Source organism: Anarrhichthys ocellatus, unplaced genomic scaffold (assembly GCF_004355925.1).
Source record: "Anarrhichthys ocellatus isolate YVR2014 unplaced genomic scaffold, GSC_Weel_1.0 scaffold2, whole genome shotgun sequence".
Taxonomy (NCBI): Eukaryota; Metazoa; Chordata; class Actinopteri; order Perciformes; family Anarhichadidae; genus Anarrhichthys; species Anarrhichthys ocellatus.
In genome coordinates, this window is record NW_022280032.1 from 5,752,590 (window position 1) to 5,770,950 (window position 18,361).

Below are 18,361 nucleotides of genomic sequence, written 5' to 3' on the forward strand. Positions count from 1 at the left end.
TCCCATTGACGGACGGGACTGGTTCCTGACATGTTGAAGTCAAATTGGACATCAAACGCGCTTGAGGTTTTCAGCGGGATGTTTTGCAGATTGCGTCACTATGGCCAATAAAATGTGGGCAATGTGTGAGAGCCTTACCGCCAACCAGTGTTGAAGGTTTTAATCTGCTCCTTTTTAATTAACTGCAGTGAGATAAGGACCGAACACTGGTACGGTTCAGTTTCTGTTTTTCTGCTTTTTCTCCAGCGTGCACTCTGTCTCCTTTAGAGATATCACGACTGAAAAACCAAAAGTTATCCACAAACAAACTGCATCAAGTAACTTTAACTCATCTTCCAGCATCCACACTGTTTAAGTGTCAAGGCGTGAATCAAAAGGTGACTAAATGAAGCCTCGTCTCAACAGGTGACCTATAGAAGATGATATAGCCCTACAAAAAGTGACCAAAAAAACGCTCTTTTCCTTTCTGGATTATGGACCTTGTGACCATGTGATCTCAGAATAAAAGCCGTGGCAGCCTTGAGACCTGCTGGACCCTGATGATCCATTTATCTGCCAACAGAGCAGCATATATGATTATGTCCTCTAAATTTGATTTGTACGGAAGGAGAGATGAATCGCTCTTCAAATGGTTCCCCAATTATGTTTCATGGGGGGCGACCGACCACAACATCAGTGGGAATGTACTTGCCTTGCTATATTAAACATTCTGCTTCAGCATGAATTATGCATACCGTATAAATGTTAAAGTGGATTAAATGCAGAGATTAACACAAATTAAGTTAAAAGAAAATGCTGCGTGTAGAGTAAATGACACTTGTCTCCCTAATCGGAGACTTACAAACCGACAACCAGATAATGCTGAAATGTTAAATATTGTATTTTGTTGTTTGAGCCTCCTGCTGGATTTTTCTTCTCCGATTGAAAGTGTGTTGAATGCAAAGCACACCAAAATAAGCAGTTTTAATAATTCTCAAATAAAGGTTGAGTTTACTTGTCCATCTAAATAAGCAGGCGACTAAAAGCTACAGCTCTCCCCATAAAATAGATCAAAACCTTAACAGAAATTCAGAAGAATTGAACACTCACACTTGAACACACGTTTTGTGTCAAATGTTGTGTTGGGTCTCTCTAAAGAACATCACAAAAATGACAACATGAAGGTCTCATGACGAACCCTTGCTCGCAGTGTTCGGGCCTGCTTGTAGTGAAAGAAAAACAAGCGCATCCTTGGCCAAGACATGAACAGTCTGTTAAACACTAACCCCGCAGTGTAAATCACTCTCTGCAGGCACGCCGGTGGCAGGAATAGCAACGTACTATTTGGCAAGAACATCGAGTCTCTTGAAGCAGCTTTCCCTTCCTTTTGCCACTAACGTAGCTCATTTTGGTTGGGAACAATGGCTTATTTAAGTAAACTGTAATATTTAGCTCTGCCTCTGTAGCACAAAAGCCCTTCACAAAAACAACGCCAATAAATTGCAGCAGAGCTTTACTCTCTCGAGCGTTCCGGACGTCTTTCAGGAACTCAACTCGTAGGAGCTTCCTAAACATCTGCACCTTTAACGCCACCAGTCAAAGCGGTTTAGACGCACTACATAACCTCCTTTACAGTTGATGTCATCAAAAACATGCCCTTACATGTTTTGCTCCAGCCATCCAGAAGAGTTGGCAAACCTAAAATGTTGAATTACCAGCATCAAAATAACTGGTTGATGCGTGTTCGGTTGTCAGAATTGATATTCCCACAGCGGACTGAAGTTTAACAGAATTCCAACAGGATCATGAGCCCTTCAGAGCAACGAGTGTTTCAGTTTAACGAGTGACCGTTTCAACTGGTGACTGAACGTTATTACCGTGTTGGCTACCACTGGACTGCTCAAGAGTGCTTGTGTTTGTAGCGCCAATTTTAAAACTCAATGAACTCAAAACTCTGAGTCTACATGTCATGGTATTTGGAAAGAAAACAACAAAAAAACTATTCTATTCATGGAGGGTGGAGGATGAGTTAAGGAGTCTCACAGCCAGAGGAAAGAAGCTGTTTTTAATACTTCTGTATCTCTTTCCAGACAGTATCAAGGTGAACAGGTTTTGTCTTTTAACATCCCTTTAGCTCTTCGCAGGCTCCTCTTCTCACCAATATCACTGATGCTCAGTAGATGGGTACCAATACTGTTTTTGGGGCGGTTTTAATCCCCCGCTGTAGAGTCCTCCTGTCCTGGGCCGTGCTCATCCCATTCCAGTTTGTAAAGTTTGCAGACAGGATCCTTTCTATCGCTCCTCCGTAAGAGTTGACAAGAACTAAGTTTCCTTAAGAGCTTTCTTCACCATGTATATATCCGGCCACTAAATATTGTAACTCTTGCTAATGTATTCTACCCACTCGCTAATAGCACACGGATCTGGAAAGTCAATTTGTTTCGGATGCTATCGCCATCTTTGATGGTTAATGCCCTCGCATAGCTCGGCAAGCTATTGTACACCGCTGTACTTCTGTTACTTAAATGCGTGTGCACACTGACATACGTCGTCATTGTTAACAAACTATATTTAAAGTAGGACTTTATTTTTACTTGGCAAAAGCTGTGCAAATTGTGTATCACCTAATTTAAAAGTAAAAAACAACATCCAGATGCCTGTTTGAGTTTGAAGTTGATCAATGATTACTCATGCATTTGGCTCAATTCACAACTATTTCACCCTTGATACTTTTGAAGTTCAGCAGCGTAGGGATCTCACACTTCAATTTGTTCAACACCCCAATGTTCCGAATAAAAAAAAAACCTGTATGGTGTTAGATTAGTGCAAGCAACACCAGAACCCATTTTTAGCCGTCTCTAATGAGTGGCGAGAGGAGAGCAGATGAGGCGCAGCATGGCGGTTCATGACACAGTGGAGTCAGACATAGAGTCTTAATAAACTCCCACCTGATGTCCCAACCTCACAATCCTCTACCTTGTTAACATTTCCCAGCTGAGCCCCGAGAAAAAGTGCATCTCACTTTATACTTTGCTATCGCTCAATGATTGCAGAGCCTCTCCGCAGTGCTGTGACAGAATCCCGTGTAGGAATATAGGGCCTATTGAGATGTTCATATCTCACGGGTGGACCCTTTTTAAGTAACATTAACCTTTACATGAACAGAACGTGTGTTCAACGAGGATATGATTAAACCTCGCTTTGACCGAGGCAAAAATGCCCTTTCTTAACATTTTTCCGGCTGTCTCAAACTGACTAAAGCCAGAACGTTACAGCTTACATTTAATAATGACGGCGTAAATCTTTCTAATTGAGCATTTTAAACTGGATCACCGCCTCTCAGAAGACTGCAAATTCAAATTCAATAAATACGCCACCCGTTTAACAATTCTGCACGCATTTTAGAGCACATTTAAATGGCACATGATTGTAGTAATCCAGTGACTATCCGTCAAGTAGAAACAATTACCTAATCGTCCTCGTGGAAGCCTCTTGTCTTTTATGGACACCAAATAGCCGAGCACAATTAAACTAAACAAATAAAACATTAAAATGGGTACGATACCATCTTAGTCTTTGTCTTTGTCAATTCATGTGCCCATTTAGACAGATAAATGTTGCTCATTTCCTCTGACTAATTGCTTTTAGCCAGCGTGGACCTGCTATGTGGTTATAATGGGATTTTAAAAGGAGCCGTGATTTTCAAAGGGATTATAGGGCTGGTTGGTGCAACTCACTGCCTCCAGTACATGCTCCTCTTCAAATCTGTCTCATTTAAGAAGGTCAAACACCTTGGAGGGATTGGGACCCTGGGAATAAATGCCTTTAGACTGTCTCCACGTTGGAGGCTTAACTTCGTCCCCTTGTGAAGGAGCTTGTACAATATAGATGGGAAGTGTCTCTAAATTCTGCAAAGCTGTGGCATGGCCTGCAGACATACAACATGCATGTCAGAGTTGATGATTCACAACATAACTTTAGTCTCACCAGGCTTTATAATGGATTACAGGGTCAACATTTGGTCACGCTGTAATTTCAAATCAAATCAAAGTTCTTTTTCCAAGTTTACTGATGATTAAAGTGACTATACAGGCACACGTGTTGAAACTACCCGCTATCCAAGCTTGGCCTCAGAGGCAATAATGTCGTCAGAGAAATCCAATTAACAGCACCTGGATCCTGAGGAAACAGGGGAGACCGGTACCTTTTAAAAAGCTATTTCTGAGAGAATAGCCTGCGGCTCTCCGGGCTCTGCTCCTAATAGTCTGAAAGTGCCGTAGTTCCCTTTTCTAACAACCGACACACAAACACGTGTACAAACCAACACACAAGCACACACCAATAGACACCGACTCTAGATCTCAAACTAGGGAGGTCCTGAACACCTCTTTTTATACCAAGTATCTGTCGATACCAAGTCGGATCCAATCCAATTTCAAGAGCTTTTTGATCCTAACACTGAAGGTCCTGATTCAAACTATAACGTTGATAAGCTTAAATTATTGATATGTGAATATAAGTTTGAACCGGGAGGATTTGAGGATGGCAGCGCTGCTACACTAGCAGGCTGAGGTGGACTAAACAGTAAAGGCAGGATCGGATTTTAATCGTCTTTATTTTAGTTTCTTTGTTTTGACTGTGAATAACAATCTTTGGGGAGCAGTTCGTGTTACAAACATGTTACCGTTTTGGTGCCGCATTAATCTTCATGATGTGGAAGTGAGACAGTCGAGTGTTGCACAACTTTCAGATGTGACTGTAGCTTTAACAGAAAGTGATGTTGTGGTTGGTTGAATAATTGATTATTACTTGTGTTTGTCTGCCCCCAAATTTGACCTCAGAGCAAAATTATATTATCTTCCTTTGTGATCATCCATCATTGCTAATTCACACAAAGTTTGAAGTTGTCGTGGCAGAGTTTTAGGTGAAGTTGAAACCGAGCTGTTTCATCTGCACAGAGCTGCCAAGCCGTCGAGCAAAAACAAACCTATAACCGCTGCGGCTTCTGGCTCCTTCATTCCAAAACATGATGCCTTTACTGTCCATTGACACAGCCTTCCAATCACAAGAAGAGGAAACAGGGCAAAAGAAAGATGAACTGAAGAGCGGAGCAGACCAATCACCTCTGCCTGAAGGGCTTTGAGAGTAATTGAAGCTGAAGCACAATCACGATGCAGCGAGGTGTCGGGGTGTCACAGGAGGCAACTAATTGGGGGCAACCCCTCGGTGATTTTGACAGAGACAGCATTAGAGGAGTGGAACAAGTTTAATTGGGTGCGTTGAACAACTTGATAACTTTTGAGCTTTCTGTTCGTTCATGTGATCTCTACATTTCTGGTTCTCTACCAAGAATAACGGGCTGATTCTTCTGATCGGCTCTGAGGAAAGAGGGAGAGTTCTCCCGTAAAAGGTGACGCAACAAGGAAGGCCGTAATTGGCCGTTAAATCAAAGCATCTCTTTTACATTTGCACCTTTTTTTTTTTTTTTTATAGTAGGCTGAGTGATGTCTGACTCTTTGAAGAGAAGCCTGCTTTTTTTTTTCATCCGGAGCATTGAGTTGTAACTGGATTTGTGACAAACAGGATCAAAAACTAAAAGACCTGCCGCAAAGCGGGTTGCAAATTAGCTTGCTGAACAAAAAGATCAAAAGAAAATGATTAAAAAAAGTTTTTGTTGACTCAGATCTTGAAAAATGTCTTCCATGTGTCATGTTGTTCATGCTAATTACAGTGGTCATACGTACGAGTGAACGCAGGGCATTTAACTGCATGGCAATGTATGAAAAGTAGTGTTAATATGTCAGACAGCACCAGTGCTATTGTATTATCACCCATGCTTCTCCTCTGCTGTGTAGCATTTGGTATATAAACCCGTCTGAACGTCTTCTAAAGTCAGAGAATGAGGGGGAACTACTTTCTGTGACGTGACGGTGTCTTCCTCCACAGCTGTCAAACCTGGAAAGTAAAACCAATTCACAGGAAAGGAAACATCCTCACACATTTTCACACAGAACCGAGAGACAAGAGCGAGGGTACGCTGGTTTCCATAGCAATCCTCGGCACTGTCACATGGTTACCTAGGAACTAGTCCTGTGACGCCGTGCGATTTACTTGTTTATGTTGTTGGCAAGCCTCCCGCTGTCGCTTACACGGAGGAAAGCAACGTCGTTCCTCTTTATTTCTGACGGATAAAGAGGGGTCAGAGGTCGAGAGACGGCAAACGCTGCTGCTGCTGATCTCACATCCTCTGTGTGAGTGCATCTCAACATGAAAGACACCCGGGGGGGGTCACATGCAGGTCAGGACTGACCAATGATGTGTGTGTGTGTGTGTGTGTGTGTGTGACAGAGAGTAAAAGCAATGGAGTCAAACTGAATGAAGATTGAATGCAAAAGGCCTCGACTAATTTATTCAAATATGAATCACTCTTCAAAGCCTTCATTTCACCTTGTCTGAAAGCATGGTCCCTTATAATGAATACAGAAAGCAGTAACCACCATACAGTCCAGCACAGTTTTAAGATGTAATTTAATAACTACAGTTTATTACAATTTTGAAAATTAAAATAATATATAAAAAAGCTGGTGAGTACTACTGATCTTGGCACATCTGCAGTTTGTGAATGAGAGCCACACTTCTGAAGGTAGAAATGTCAACCGCATCACAGTAACAAGGACGGACGGAGTGAGAGAGTGAGAATATTAAGTGAGAGTGTTCACGGGGTGACGAGAGGCTGTGAGCTCGTCTGACTAATGACGAGACTTGATTAAACCCCCTCACCCCTGTGACTGCCTAATACTCACCCTGCTTCTAATCAGACATCACTGCAATCACGCTTCTCTACAGGGTGGTTAAATAATATGAATAATAATATCACGGGAAACTACAGAGCACAAAACTCTTTCATGACGCAGCAAAATCAATCGTGTCTTTAAAATACATAATGTAAAAAAATTTTTTACAAACTGTCTTTAAAATGTGTTCACCGTCCCATCTCCTGTTAAAGAGCGCCCTCTGCTGTCCAAGCGAGAACATTGCACCGTGACCAGGCTACTGTGTACTTCCATGGACGTAGAAGGGAATGAAATACGCAAACGTGACAATAATCTGCTTTATTTTATGATGTGCAGTTGATACATTTGACAAGTATCAAATTGGGTAAGAGTGAGGACAGGAGCTGCATATGAATCGACGAAACACTTTAAGATTTAACTCTATTATGAGCCATTTCTTGGTTGTCTACAGTGCACACAGTAAAAGGTGGTAAGCTGCTGTCTTTATTGCTATGAGCATTTCGAGGTGTTATTGTTCACAAAGTTATCAGTCTCCTGAGAGACCGTCAAAAATTGCCTTCGCCGACTATATTTCAAGTCGTCTAGGCGGGGTATTGGGTAAAGTTTTCAACCAGCAATAATCGCGCCTCGGATAAACCTCATGGGCTACGATACTGCCACTGCGCAAGGCTGACGAACAACCGGCAACGAGGTCAGAGTGAATCCCAGCACCACACTGCTCTGTTACGGTGCACATGGGCGTGGCTTACATATACCAGTTTATCTTATTTATTTTAAAAAGGTCATAATAACGTAGAAATGTAAACCATGTTATCCCCAGAGATCAGTAATGGAGACTTTACGAATGCATCTCCATAGGATGGGAACAGTACGTGTTGAAAAGACAGGATTTATAAACGAAAACACAGACGTATCTATAAACCCCGTTATTTAAAATGTAACGTTTAGTGGTCAAATCGTGAAGTAACTCGTTATCACTAAGAATAAAGCCACGCGCAAGCGACCCGACATTAAAAACACCCACAACGTTAAATAAATACAATGAAACAATTTAAAGAAGTTATAGGCGGAAGTGACGTTGCCTCTGGTCCGTCTCTGTTTCGGGTCCCCCTCGACTCAGCCACACTGGAACACGAATGTTTAATTCAGACCATTCAGTTTCTACTTTAAACAAAATAATGTTTATATTACAGAGACAACAAAACATACCGAAACTAAGCATTAACTGTGCGTTATACATCACGACTGCGCAACGATATTATAACATTAATTTAAGTCACGTTACACTTATGTGCAGCACAACATTTTGCTATATTCATTATTGTTTACAGTTGTATCAGTCTCCTGAGAGACTCTCAAAAATTGCCTTCGCCGACTATATTTCAAGTCGTCTAGGCGGGGTATTGGGTAAAGTTTTCAACTAGCAATAATCGCGCCTCGGATAAACCTCATGGGCTACGATACTGCCACTGCGCAAAGCTGACGAGAGAGAGATTACGGAGCGCATCTATCTCTGATCACCACCTTCCTCTGTTATGGTTCGCGTGCAGCTACAGCTTCAATGACGACACAGGAAACCAGATAGACTGGATGTTACTATTAGTTCATGTTTGGTTGAGAGAAACCAGTCAGCCTGTAAAGGATTAAAGTGTTATTGTCATGCTTTAGTTTATGTGGTTTAATATACAGTATATGTTAATGATGTTTAACGTGCATTGTGACAGTAGTAGGTGGAACTAATTGTTTGTGTTTACACACACGTACATACACATACATATATCCTCTAAATTAAGATAAAACTGTATCTATCCCGAGGCAAATTGTTGTGCAGCATTTGCAAAAGAGGCAAATATCCAGCGTGTAAATCTTACAAAATATAAACAATAAAGATTATCAGTAAAGTAAGGTACACTCATACATACAAGTACGCATATACAACGATTATAAGTCTGATTGAAGTCATGAAGTCATGAGGTGACTTTCAGGTTTCAGGGTGTAATTACACAATTTATGGGCAACTTTAATAGCATCTTCACCAACTTTCACATCTGTTATGTACACTTAAAAGTTGCCTAACTTCTAAAGCTATTCATTATTATTTCACAAAGTTATCAGTCTCCTTAGAGACCGTCAAAAATTGCCGTCGCCGACTATATTTCAAGTCGTCTAGGCGGGGTATTGGGTAAAGTTTTCAACTAGCAATAATCGCGCCTCGGATAAACCTCATCGGCTACGATACTGCCACTGCGCAAAGCTACCGCCAGAAAGTTACGGTAAGGGTACTCATTCCACTACATACGTTATTCAGTTACGGTAATATACTTTGAATTCAAGACACGCAATCCGTGTTCTGCGCACAATGAAAGCTGTATAATGTAACAACCCATCTGCTGCTTATTTTGTAGTTTGCTCGTTTTAAGTTTAAATACATTTTTTAAACTGTCACCAGGACGCAATGCATCATGGGATGTAATCTCCAATACAGTTATTGTAATTTCGGCCCAAATCACCTTATCGTTTTCGACCATTTAAAAGCATACAAACTTTAATGATGCACGTAAATCATACATGTGTGTTATTACCACACAAACGTGTGTATTTTAAGTATTAGAGGTTATACGACTGTGAGCGGCGATCCTACGGTGGCCAGTTTGACCTAATTTCTATTCGCGAATTCCTGTTTGGGAGCGATGACACACACACCTACGGGTAAATAACGAAGTGTGTCGGCGTTGAGACGGAAGACAATGATTATCCTGTAGGTATCTAAATATTGTGAGTTCAAACAAGCATTTCAAACGACTCCGTGTTCAGTATAGCTCCAAGTCCTTGATGATGCAATGCTAGTGAAACACCACCAGGTGTCGCCAAAGACAAGGATAAGCCTCTACCTGCCTCTTGAGGGCCTGTTGATTTAAAAAGTAACCAATACGTAATATAAATATACTTCAAGACAAAATATATAACGCTACACGTTACTAAAATGTAACGTTGCCACATGTAATTACCATGAATATATTTGGCTATAGAATAATAAGCATTGACACCAATAATACTACATCCACGGTATTTACCACTTTCAGCAGAAAACTTACATAACTTAAACATTTTTGGATAATTACCGTTGTTTAACACGATTATTTACGGCCTAGATAAGTTTAAAATGATCATAAGTGACATGGGTGCAGTAAAAATGGCGATTTATTTGAATTAAGTCTGATACTAAGGCTACCCTGCTAAACCTTAACATGCACGAGGTTGACCTTTTCTCACCTGCTCGATGCTGTGGCTTCCTTGAAAAGTCTGTTGAGTAACTTTTAGGAGGAAAAAAAACTATGTGCAAAGTTTCCAAAAAAAACAGAGTAATTAATCCACACAAGGTGTTCTTTGTGATGAGTAACGTCCAGCTTGTCTGCAGGGTACCTGCCGCAGAGGTGTTTCACGGTGGTGCTGAGTTTGTGTAACAGGAATGAAAAATGTCCGGACCGGAAATTGATTAAACGAGTCATCTCCTCGTGTTTTGTACATGTGCTATTAGTCGAAGACTACGTAATGGATTACCTCTCATAACATTGCTTGAACAAATTCCATGTTTGCAGAAGCTCATTCATTTTAAGCACTAGGCCACAGACGACATTAGACTATCAACTATGGGAGCATATGACTTTGAATATTTAATAACCCAGAGAATGCTTTAAGGAGGTAAACTGCACAGTAGTTAGCAGTTAAGACTCGTGTTTTTTTACGAGTTATTTACCTGTTCAATGTAGTAATATTTCTTCTCCATATTCTCATTTCAATATGTAACACTTAGGGTTACAGAGCCATATTTTTCAGAGATGCAAGAAAACATATATAAAACAAAATAAACACCTTTAATCCTGCATAGATTGCCATTCTACAGATTAACAGTCAAGTTTTAATGGAAGTCCTAAGATTATTTATTGAAGAGGGAATAGGCTATAATAATTCAGTAATAACAGGGGCTAGACCGTTCATTTATTTCAAAGTAATAAAGACAGATTTATCAGCACTAAATTCCTCTTGGAGCCAACCACCAGCAAGAAGGGTACTTAGCATGATTGATACTGTACGTGTATTTCGATCAGGCCATAAGCCCCCAGTAATGGTACGCACTTTGCATATTGTGTGTTTGTGCTATGACACAAACTGTAATGTTCGCCGTGTGGATATTAGAAGCCCTTTCACTTGTTGTGAAGCTTCCGCGGGATAACGCAGGTGCTTTTGGGTGCTCAGAAGATAAGTACCGACGTGCCAGGTGTTAAAGCTGCCTGGGCCGACAAATTAGATAGGGATTTGCTCCTGCCAGAATGTCAGGCCAATGAGGTTCATAGAGGTAGGCTCGGATCACTGTCAGGGACAGGTAAGTACGCAGATAAGGGGATTACACCATGTTTGCGCCGAGTAATCTCAAATGAATCCTGCCAGCCTCTGTTTCATCCTCACCTGGAAAGCCCAATTTTCTTCTTTCCCGACCTGTGAAACACATTACATGAACAAAGTCAAAATCACAAGATGATCCCTTTAACCTGGCTTAAAAAGCTTTTGAGGGCACATTAGGTTATGGTCATTTAACAACTGTGACAGTGATAATCTCCTCTAATTCTCTGAGGCACCTGATTACTTTTTTTGGTATTAGTATTGTGTCTCCTTTATCACCAGCTCGGCCCAGTGGAGCGATGTGTGGGGTGTTGTAATCACCTGGTTCATGCCATAAATTAGATCTGGTTTGGTGGTCCCTCACTGCAGGGCTTAGACTTGACCTGTTGAACAAATAGGACTCTGTGAGAGCGATGGACGTCCCTTTAGGCCGTGGCTCTCCCCACTGGTTGGCTGAGAGATGAAAATAGAGTGTAACAGATGGCTTAGCTGTTTCTGCCATACAGCACAGGCTGCTGGGCAGCCCACATAATATCATGCCATCCAAAAGTGACTCAGTGGGCTGCCCGTAGTCTTCAACATGCTGAAAGCTATATTCACCTTGAACCATCAATCACAGGCCTCAAATACGAGAGAGAGAGAGAGAGAGAAAATCAATGTCAGACGCGAGTCACAATCTAACCTATCGTGCACAATGTGGAGCAGCTCATAGTAGGCTAAGTAACACTGTTTTGGTTTGGGAGAAATGTGAGCTTGTCAGCTAAGTCTGTGGACTGTGTTTGTGCCAATAGGCTGATCCAGCTTAGACCACACAGTGCAGCTTCCTCCCTATAATCACACATTTACAGACCTTGTCAAGGACTCACAACCACCCCCCGACTTACTGATATTACTCAGTAGGGAATGGACGCGGTGCACACTTTGCGTCAACGTGCGTGCATTTGTGTGGTGTGTATTTGTTTACCTACACATGTAGCCGTTGTGTAATCTGCACTACATCTCATTTAGGCTTGGTTAAGTGCATTTATTGATGCTGAGAGCCCCTCTGTTGCTTCTCAGAGCCGGGGCCACCTGGACATTACACGATGAGCTGGGGAAACTGTGATTCGATTGTGCCATGAGCAGGGGGAGGAAAACAATGACATTTTTCTTGGGTAAAGTGACAGCTCAGCCAGTGCAAGGGGGACATCTGATAAGCGAAGACAAATGTCGCTCACAATGCCTTTTAGTTTCTCCCCAAACGTCAAGGCGTTAGCCTACATGAGTATTTTAGCTCTCCCATCCCAATGCCACACAGCAATATAAATTGTAGGTATGTGTAATATAGTCTCTCTACCGGCATCTTTAAAGATCATTCTTCTAACTCAAATATTCTGTCTTTCTTTCTCCCTGACACACACATGCTTGCAGACTGTTCACACCAACCCACGCACTGCTGCCCACCTACTATTCCCAGCTTGTGGTTATTCCCAGACTGAGTCAGAATGGCACCATAAGGCTGTCTGTCCGCTTCATGCCAAACCCGATGTCTCCTTGTCGCGGATGATGCCTTGGCGGAGACTCAGATCCCCGCATACAGTAGCCATCGCTCGGGCCGCTCGCACATCCCTCCCTCCCTCTGTAATTACGTGTAAGTCATATTGACAGCTGGAGGTGCACTTAGCTAGGTCAGGAAGCCATTCAAATCAAAGTGCTCCTTACGCTGTAAATAACTTCCCTCTGTCTCCACGTTGAGTCTTTCTTCACACCTTTATCATTCACCACCGTGACAGTTTCCTGTGTCTGCGAGCTGCTCCATCTGTTACCTCTGCATCTTTAGGTTTATCACTACAGTGTGGTATGATTAACACAGCTTCATCTGTGAAAGTCGTGTGTCGCTTATTGAGGAATTAATGCATTGGGACTGAATTCACAGTGGAATAAAATATACACAAATAGCTCCAAAACTATTTTGAAAGATTGGGAATGATTCAGATATGCCTCAGTGTCCAAATGGACTTAATAATGAGGCACGCACTTACTTACTTATACTACCACAATTCCTTATTATATGCAATGTAAAGAGCTATGGTGGACGCAGCATTAGTACAATATAATGCAATGCATAGATTTATATTTAAATAGTATCGGCAAATCATTGAGGTGCTGACTTACCCATTTGATAGCATTAATGTTGTATTGAATTGTCTTTATGGTATTTGTGTTATTTTGTACTTTTGTTGTACACACACTGCACACACAGTAGAGATGGATACAAAATGTGTAATAATCAGTATATAGATACTGAATAAATGCATATATTTATAACAGGCTGTAATGTAGTTGTAGGCAAATATGTCTTTACATGAGTAGTAATAGTTGTATATGTGTATATGCATGTATTTATATAAATGCTGAATAGGCGTGTTCCTGTTTGTTTGTTGCTGTGGTTGTTAATTGATGAAACAACACCAGCTGCCACCAACAGAGGGCAGTCTACCCACGTGGCAAACAGAATGTGAACTATGAACCTTGGATCTGAGGTGACCACTACATCATTATGGACAACTGAAACCCTGTGTCATAAATTAGGTTGTATAACGGTGTTGATAGTCAAAACATTTTACAGTCCGGACCTGCTGAGGGACACTGTATGACAAATGGTGCTGTTTGACACCAGCGTGATAACAGATCATCACTATTCAAGCAACATAAAGGCAAGCTGCAGGAAGGTAGAGGCACATTGATCAAAATGTCACCACAGTCAGGCTATCTGAAAGAACAAAGGGAACTTCTTTTCCACTTTAGTGAATTCAGAGAGCTTTGACTCGGCTACCGACATCCCCCTGGGTAGCATGTTTTAAGACTCAGCACTACTTTTTTAGACAAACAGGTTTGGACATATTGAACTCAGACCCAAAACAACTCTGCCCCAACCCGCCACTTTCCACTCTCTGCAGCTCTGTTTGTGATCGGGAGGTGTTTGTCTCTCTCACTCCATCTCTGGGTGTCTGTTTGCCCGACACTTGTCTGGCTTGGCCTACTTTCTCCTTGATCTCATCAGTCAATGTGAGGACCTGTGAAGGCCATCTCCCCATCTTGCTGTGTGAATCTCTGCCAGCTCCCTGCTTGTGTCAGCAGTTAGGGACTGACTCACACCCACGCGCTGTCCCCGGTCTTCGCTCCAGGGCCCGCTGGGCAAAGGCAGCACAACTCCCCAAACAGACAGCCTCATTTGCATGCCCATAAATCACTCACAAAAACTGACACCAAGCCACACAACAAGGCGTGACACGGAGCAACAAAACTCAGCGCGCCAATTTGCAGCGTTTAATGATATTAGGCTTTAAGCTATTCACGTAACCTCTTGGGTGATGATAGAGCCAATCACGCTTGAGCAGAACTCACATTCATATGGCCCATATCAGAAAAATCAGAGCAACCTTTAAACCCGTCTCTGCACGAATGAGTGAAAAAAAACAAAAAGATCTGTGTATTTGTTACTAAAAAAGACCAAAACATATGGCTGAGTCAAAGCTTTACACATGCGGCAATGAAAGATTGTTGCACTTTCTAAAAACTTAGCCTGACTAAAGAGCTTCAAAATGATACTTCTTGCGATTGACGATTCAGCAGCCAAGGTACAGCGAGCACACCAATAATTTGTGTTATAATGACAACTAATACGGCTCTTGTAAGGAAGTAGTCAAATGGAGCTCAGTAAAATGTAAATGAGGAGTGGTTGCTCTTGAAAATATTTTAAAACCGAGCAATGACCCCAAATTCCCCTTCCACAGTAATCTGTGTTCATTTGAATGTAATAGCAGTAGTTTATTTATGTTTGATTGAGCTGTTCATTTGACTGGGAAAGTGCTGTAATCATCATTGCATTCATCCTCTTAAAATATATAACTTGTTGCACGTAGAGTTTACAGTGAAAGCTGATTTCCAGTCATTCTCCCTCAGTGGGCTTTTAGACGAGTTACGCAATCTAAAAGGAAACCTGATTTTAAAAGTAGAGGAAAACAGAACATGATTCACGTTATAAAGAATATCACCATAACAGCACTGGAACATAAAAGTGAAGCATCGATTATCACAGTGATACTACGATTTGTTTACATCCCAATTAATCAGCCACAAAGGGTGACTTTTTGGTCCAGAATTGTGATGCAGATACATTTTGTGTTTGTTGAAGATAGAGCTTAATGTTGTTGAGGCTTCTGCTTGTTGGTAATGCTCAAAGGACCAAAACATGACATTTGAAAAACTCAACAGCAACGCATCTTTCTCTTGACGGCTGACAGACCTCCCTGTCAACAGTTTTCACCGAGGACTGTTTCCTTCCAAGAAGCAGTTTGGTACAGCTGTCCATAGTGACGTTTGTTGGTTGTTCTGAGTAAACACAGGATTGGTTCTGAATAGACACATGCTGTAGAGTTTTTCTTTTTTAAATTCCATTTGGTTAATGTTGTGAGTACCTTTAATGAAACAGCTGTCATCGGACACTGATTTCATGTCTTCACTGTTGTTTGTGTGAAAGTGGTGTACGGACCTGAGGATACATTTTTCTAAAAGAATTGCACACAAAGACAAATTCTGATACAAATCAGAGTTAATATCTCTAACGTGTCCGTTTTCAGGCAAAAAATAAAATGATATAACGGTAATGTTGTGTCTGTAATATTACTTGCTTATGGGGGAGAATTTGGACCCATAACTCCCTCAGTATTTCTAAACTCCTGCACCTTTATGGGTCTAACATTTTGACATGTCACAGTAGGTAAAAAAAAACAGTAAACAAGAGCATTACAGATGGCTCGATTCCATTTAGCATGCTGGCTCCCAGTCATGGCTTACTTGAACCACTTGAATGCAACAGAGCCACGCTATTAGCAACATTAAGTAGGCGCTCTTATGAAAAGTGAAAATGTCAGATGTAGGGAAATTACATATTGTTTTATTGATGGCAAAGGTCTCAGTAGCACATATCTCTAAAGGATCTGCGTATAACACTTAAACTTTCTGTAGCCAAACGTTTGAATTTCCCCAAAGTTTTTGTTATGGTATGACTCAACATTATGTAATTATGAATAATCTGACCGGGGCCAGAACGTTTGTGAAACTAAAACCATTACTTTTGAACATTTACTTGTGATTAATGTCTGTCTTGCTTAGAATGACCTGGAGGAACCTCCCTCACACACCCCGTGTTGGTTGCCGGACCACACTTTGGGAACAGCAGCGCGGAGCTGCTACCGCTGCGCTCCCACCGCCCGCGGAAATATGTTTCGGTGCGTCGGCGAACAGACGACGCAACTTGTTTCCCTTTTTTTCCACTTGGCTATTTGCTGCTTTCTGTCTCCGCACACACGCACACGCACACACACACACACACGCACCCCCCCGCGCGCACAGTGGCTTTGCCCGGCGGTGAGTGTAGAGTAGGAGGGGAAACATTCCTTTCCGTACCCGGTGGTTTTCATCCAGCGCGCGCTTCTCTCTCTCTCTCTCTCTCTTTCTCTCCCTCCCTCCCTTCCACTCATTTTTCCACTCCTCTCTACGTACAACCTCCCGGTTTCTCAATCGTGATGACAGTCGAGGCGAACGCGTGAGCGGATCCCACAGGTGTGTTGTTGCTAAATGAGCCACGGCTCTTGGAGACTCACACACGCGCGCACACACCTGGAAACTACCATGTGACTCGTTACCTGGGCGTGGAGAAAGTCCCTGATATTCTACCCGGATAGTCTTTTGTTGAGGAGTTGCCCGGTTCGCCTTTCAACGGGAATTGGCAAATCGTGTCATTCAAGTAGCGTCAGCCCGTGTTGTCTACGGAATAGTGCCTTTCTCAACCCTCCCCTCACAGGACGTGTGAGGAGAGTAACATGTGAACTTGATTCCGGACTCCTGTTTTTTTTTTTTGTTCTTTTTACTATTTCACCAGAGGACTCTTCGTTATCTGGACTTTTTCGCGGTGTTTGTGCAACTACTCTCCTCGCTGTTTTCTCCTCCAAGGTAAGTTCCGGGGTCGCTGCTGGATCCCAGCAAATTGGACTTGTGACTATTTGCGTCATCTTTCAACCAGAGTAGATCAATTTCATACCCTTTTACCCACATGAGCTCTAAGTTTTAATAGCCTACAATACGCCCTGTCGATATGGCATGCGAGCGTAAACCGTACCCACCTCCTATAATAACACCGTACTGTTTTATTTATCGATTTTACAGTGCCACGTACTGATGTGTAAAGAAAATAGGCTTTATGAAGAACCAGCATCATAACATTCATTAAATGCTTTTGGAAAGTCTACAGTAGTGTTGTTGTACAGGAGAGGAGGACATGTGTCAGTGAAACGCTGCTTGTTTTCATGTCTGGGTGAAAAGTTGTCCTGTTAAACTCAACAGCTGTGTGTTTGAAGCAGAAAAGAAAGCTCCCTGTTGACAAGCTCTTCCCCAAACCATTTCATCTGAGGAGCATTGCAGCCACTGCATCTGCCCGGTTCACCTCACAAGGAGCCGTCTGTCCCCCCCCCCCCCCACACACACAAACAAGGCAATTCCAGTGAGAAATGGCCATGTGAGCTGTGTTCCTCACCTCTAGACAGTAGCTGTACATCAACAGCTGAGAGGGCACGAGTATAGTAGCATTGCCTCTTGTTTGCTTTTTCTTGTTCCTCTCTATCTGTGTGTAGAACAAGGAGACAGAGGCACTATTCATGTCCTTGTTTGAACGTCCCGTCCAGTTCTGTCAGTCTGTGTCTCTCTGTCCCTGACACGGCCCCCCCCGTCACACCACTGTACTGCCTTGTTGTCTTGCTAAATCGTCCCTTTTATATTCGCAGCCCCTTGCCATCTTCCTACCCGGATATGCGCGCAGACCTACTGTACGTCTCCTGGGGATTATTCCTAGTTGATGACCTTATACAAGCGGTCTCGTAGTGGGAATGGATTAGTGGGGGGGGGGCACGTGGAGGCAGGAAAGGTGGTGGCTGCTGGTGGTGGCTGTAGGGGAGCTCGAGCAGGGGGTCAACCTCCAGTCTCCCGACAGAGCAGGGATGGTTTTTCCAATAGATGCCATCTGCTCACATGGACACACACACAAGCAATTGAAAACCTAGCTGCTTCTTGTCTTGTCCCTCTGTCCACCATCTCCCTGTCCTCTCTCTCTCTCTCTCTCTCTCTCTCTCTCTCTCTCTCTCTCTCTC

General features: G+C 42.4%; 1 protein-coding gene and 3 non-coding genes across 6 annotated transcripts in view; 1 reads left to right on the forward strand and 3 right to left on the reverse strand.

Moving 5' to 3' along the window:
- Positions 1-7,303: 7,303 nt before the first annotated feature.
- Positions 7,304-7,444, reverse strand: LOC116396663 (U4 spliceosomal RNA). The gene has a single exon (XR_004213623.1). It is a non-coding gene; the product is annotated as a U4 spliceosomal RNA (small nuclear RNA).
- Positions 7,445-8,113: 669 nt separating this feature from the next.
- LOC116396637 (U4 spliceosomal RNA) lies at positions 8,114-8,254 on the reverse strand. Its single transcript, XR_004213616.1, has one exon. It is a non-coding gene; the product is annotated as a U4 spliceosomal RNA (small nuclear RNA).
- Positions 8,255-8,888: 634 nt separating this feature from the next.
- LOC116396668 (U4 spliceosomal RNA) lies at positions 8,889-9,029 on the reverse strand. The gene has a single exon (XR_004213624.1). It is a non-coding gene; the product is annotated as a U4 spliceosomal RNA (small nuclear RNA).
- A 7,387-nt stretch (positions 9,030-16,416) lies between these two features.
- plxnb2b (plexin b2b) overlaps positions 16,417-18,361 on the forward strand; it is a 109,686-nt gene continuing 107,741 nt past the window's right edge. For all 3 annotated transcript variants that reach the window (XM_031858654.1, XM_031858645.1, XM_031858671.1), the window contains exon 1: positions 16,417-17,171. The gene's annotated coding sequence lies outside the window, so the exon portion shown is untranslated. The remainder of the gene's footprint in view (positions 17,172-18,361) is intronic.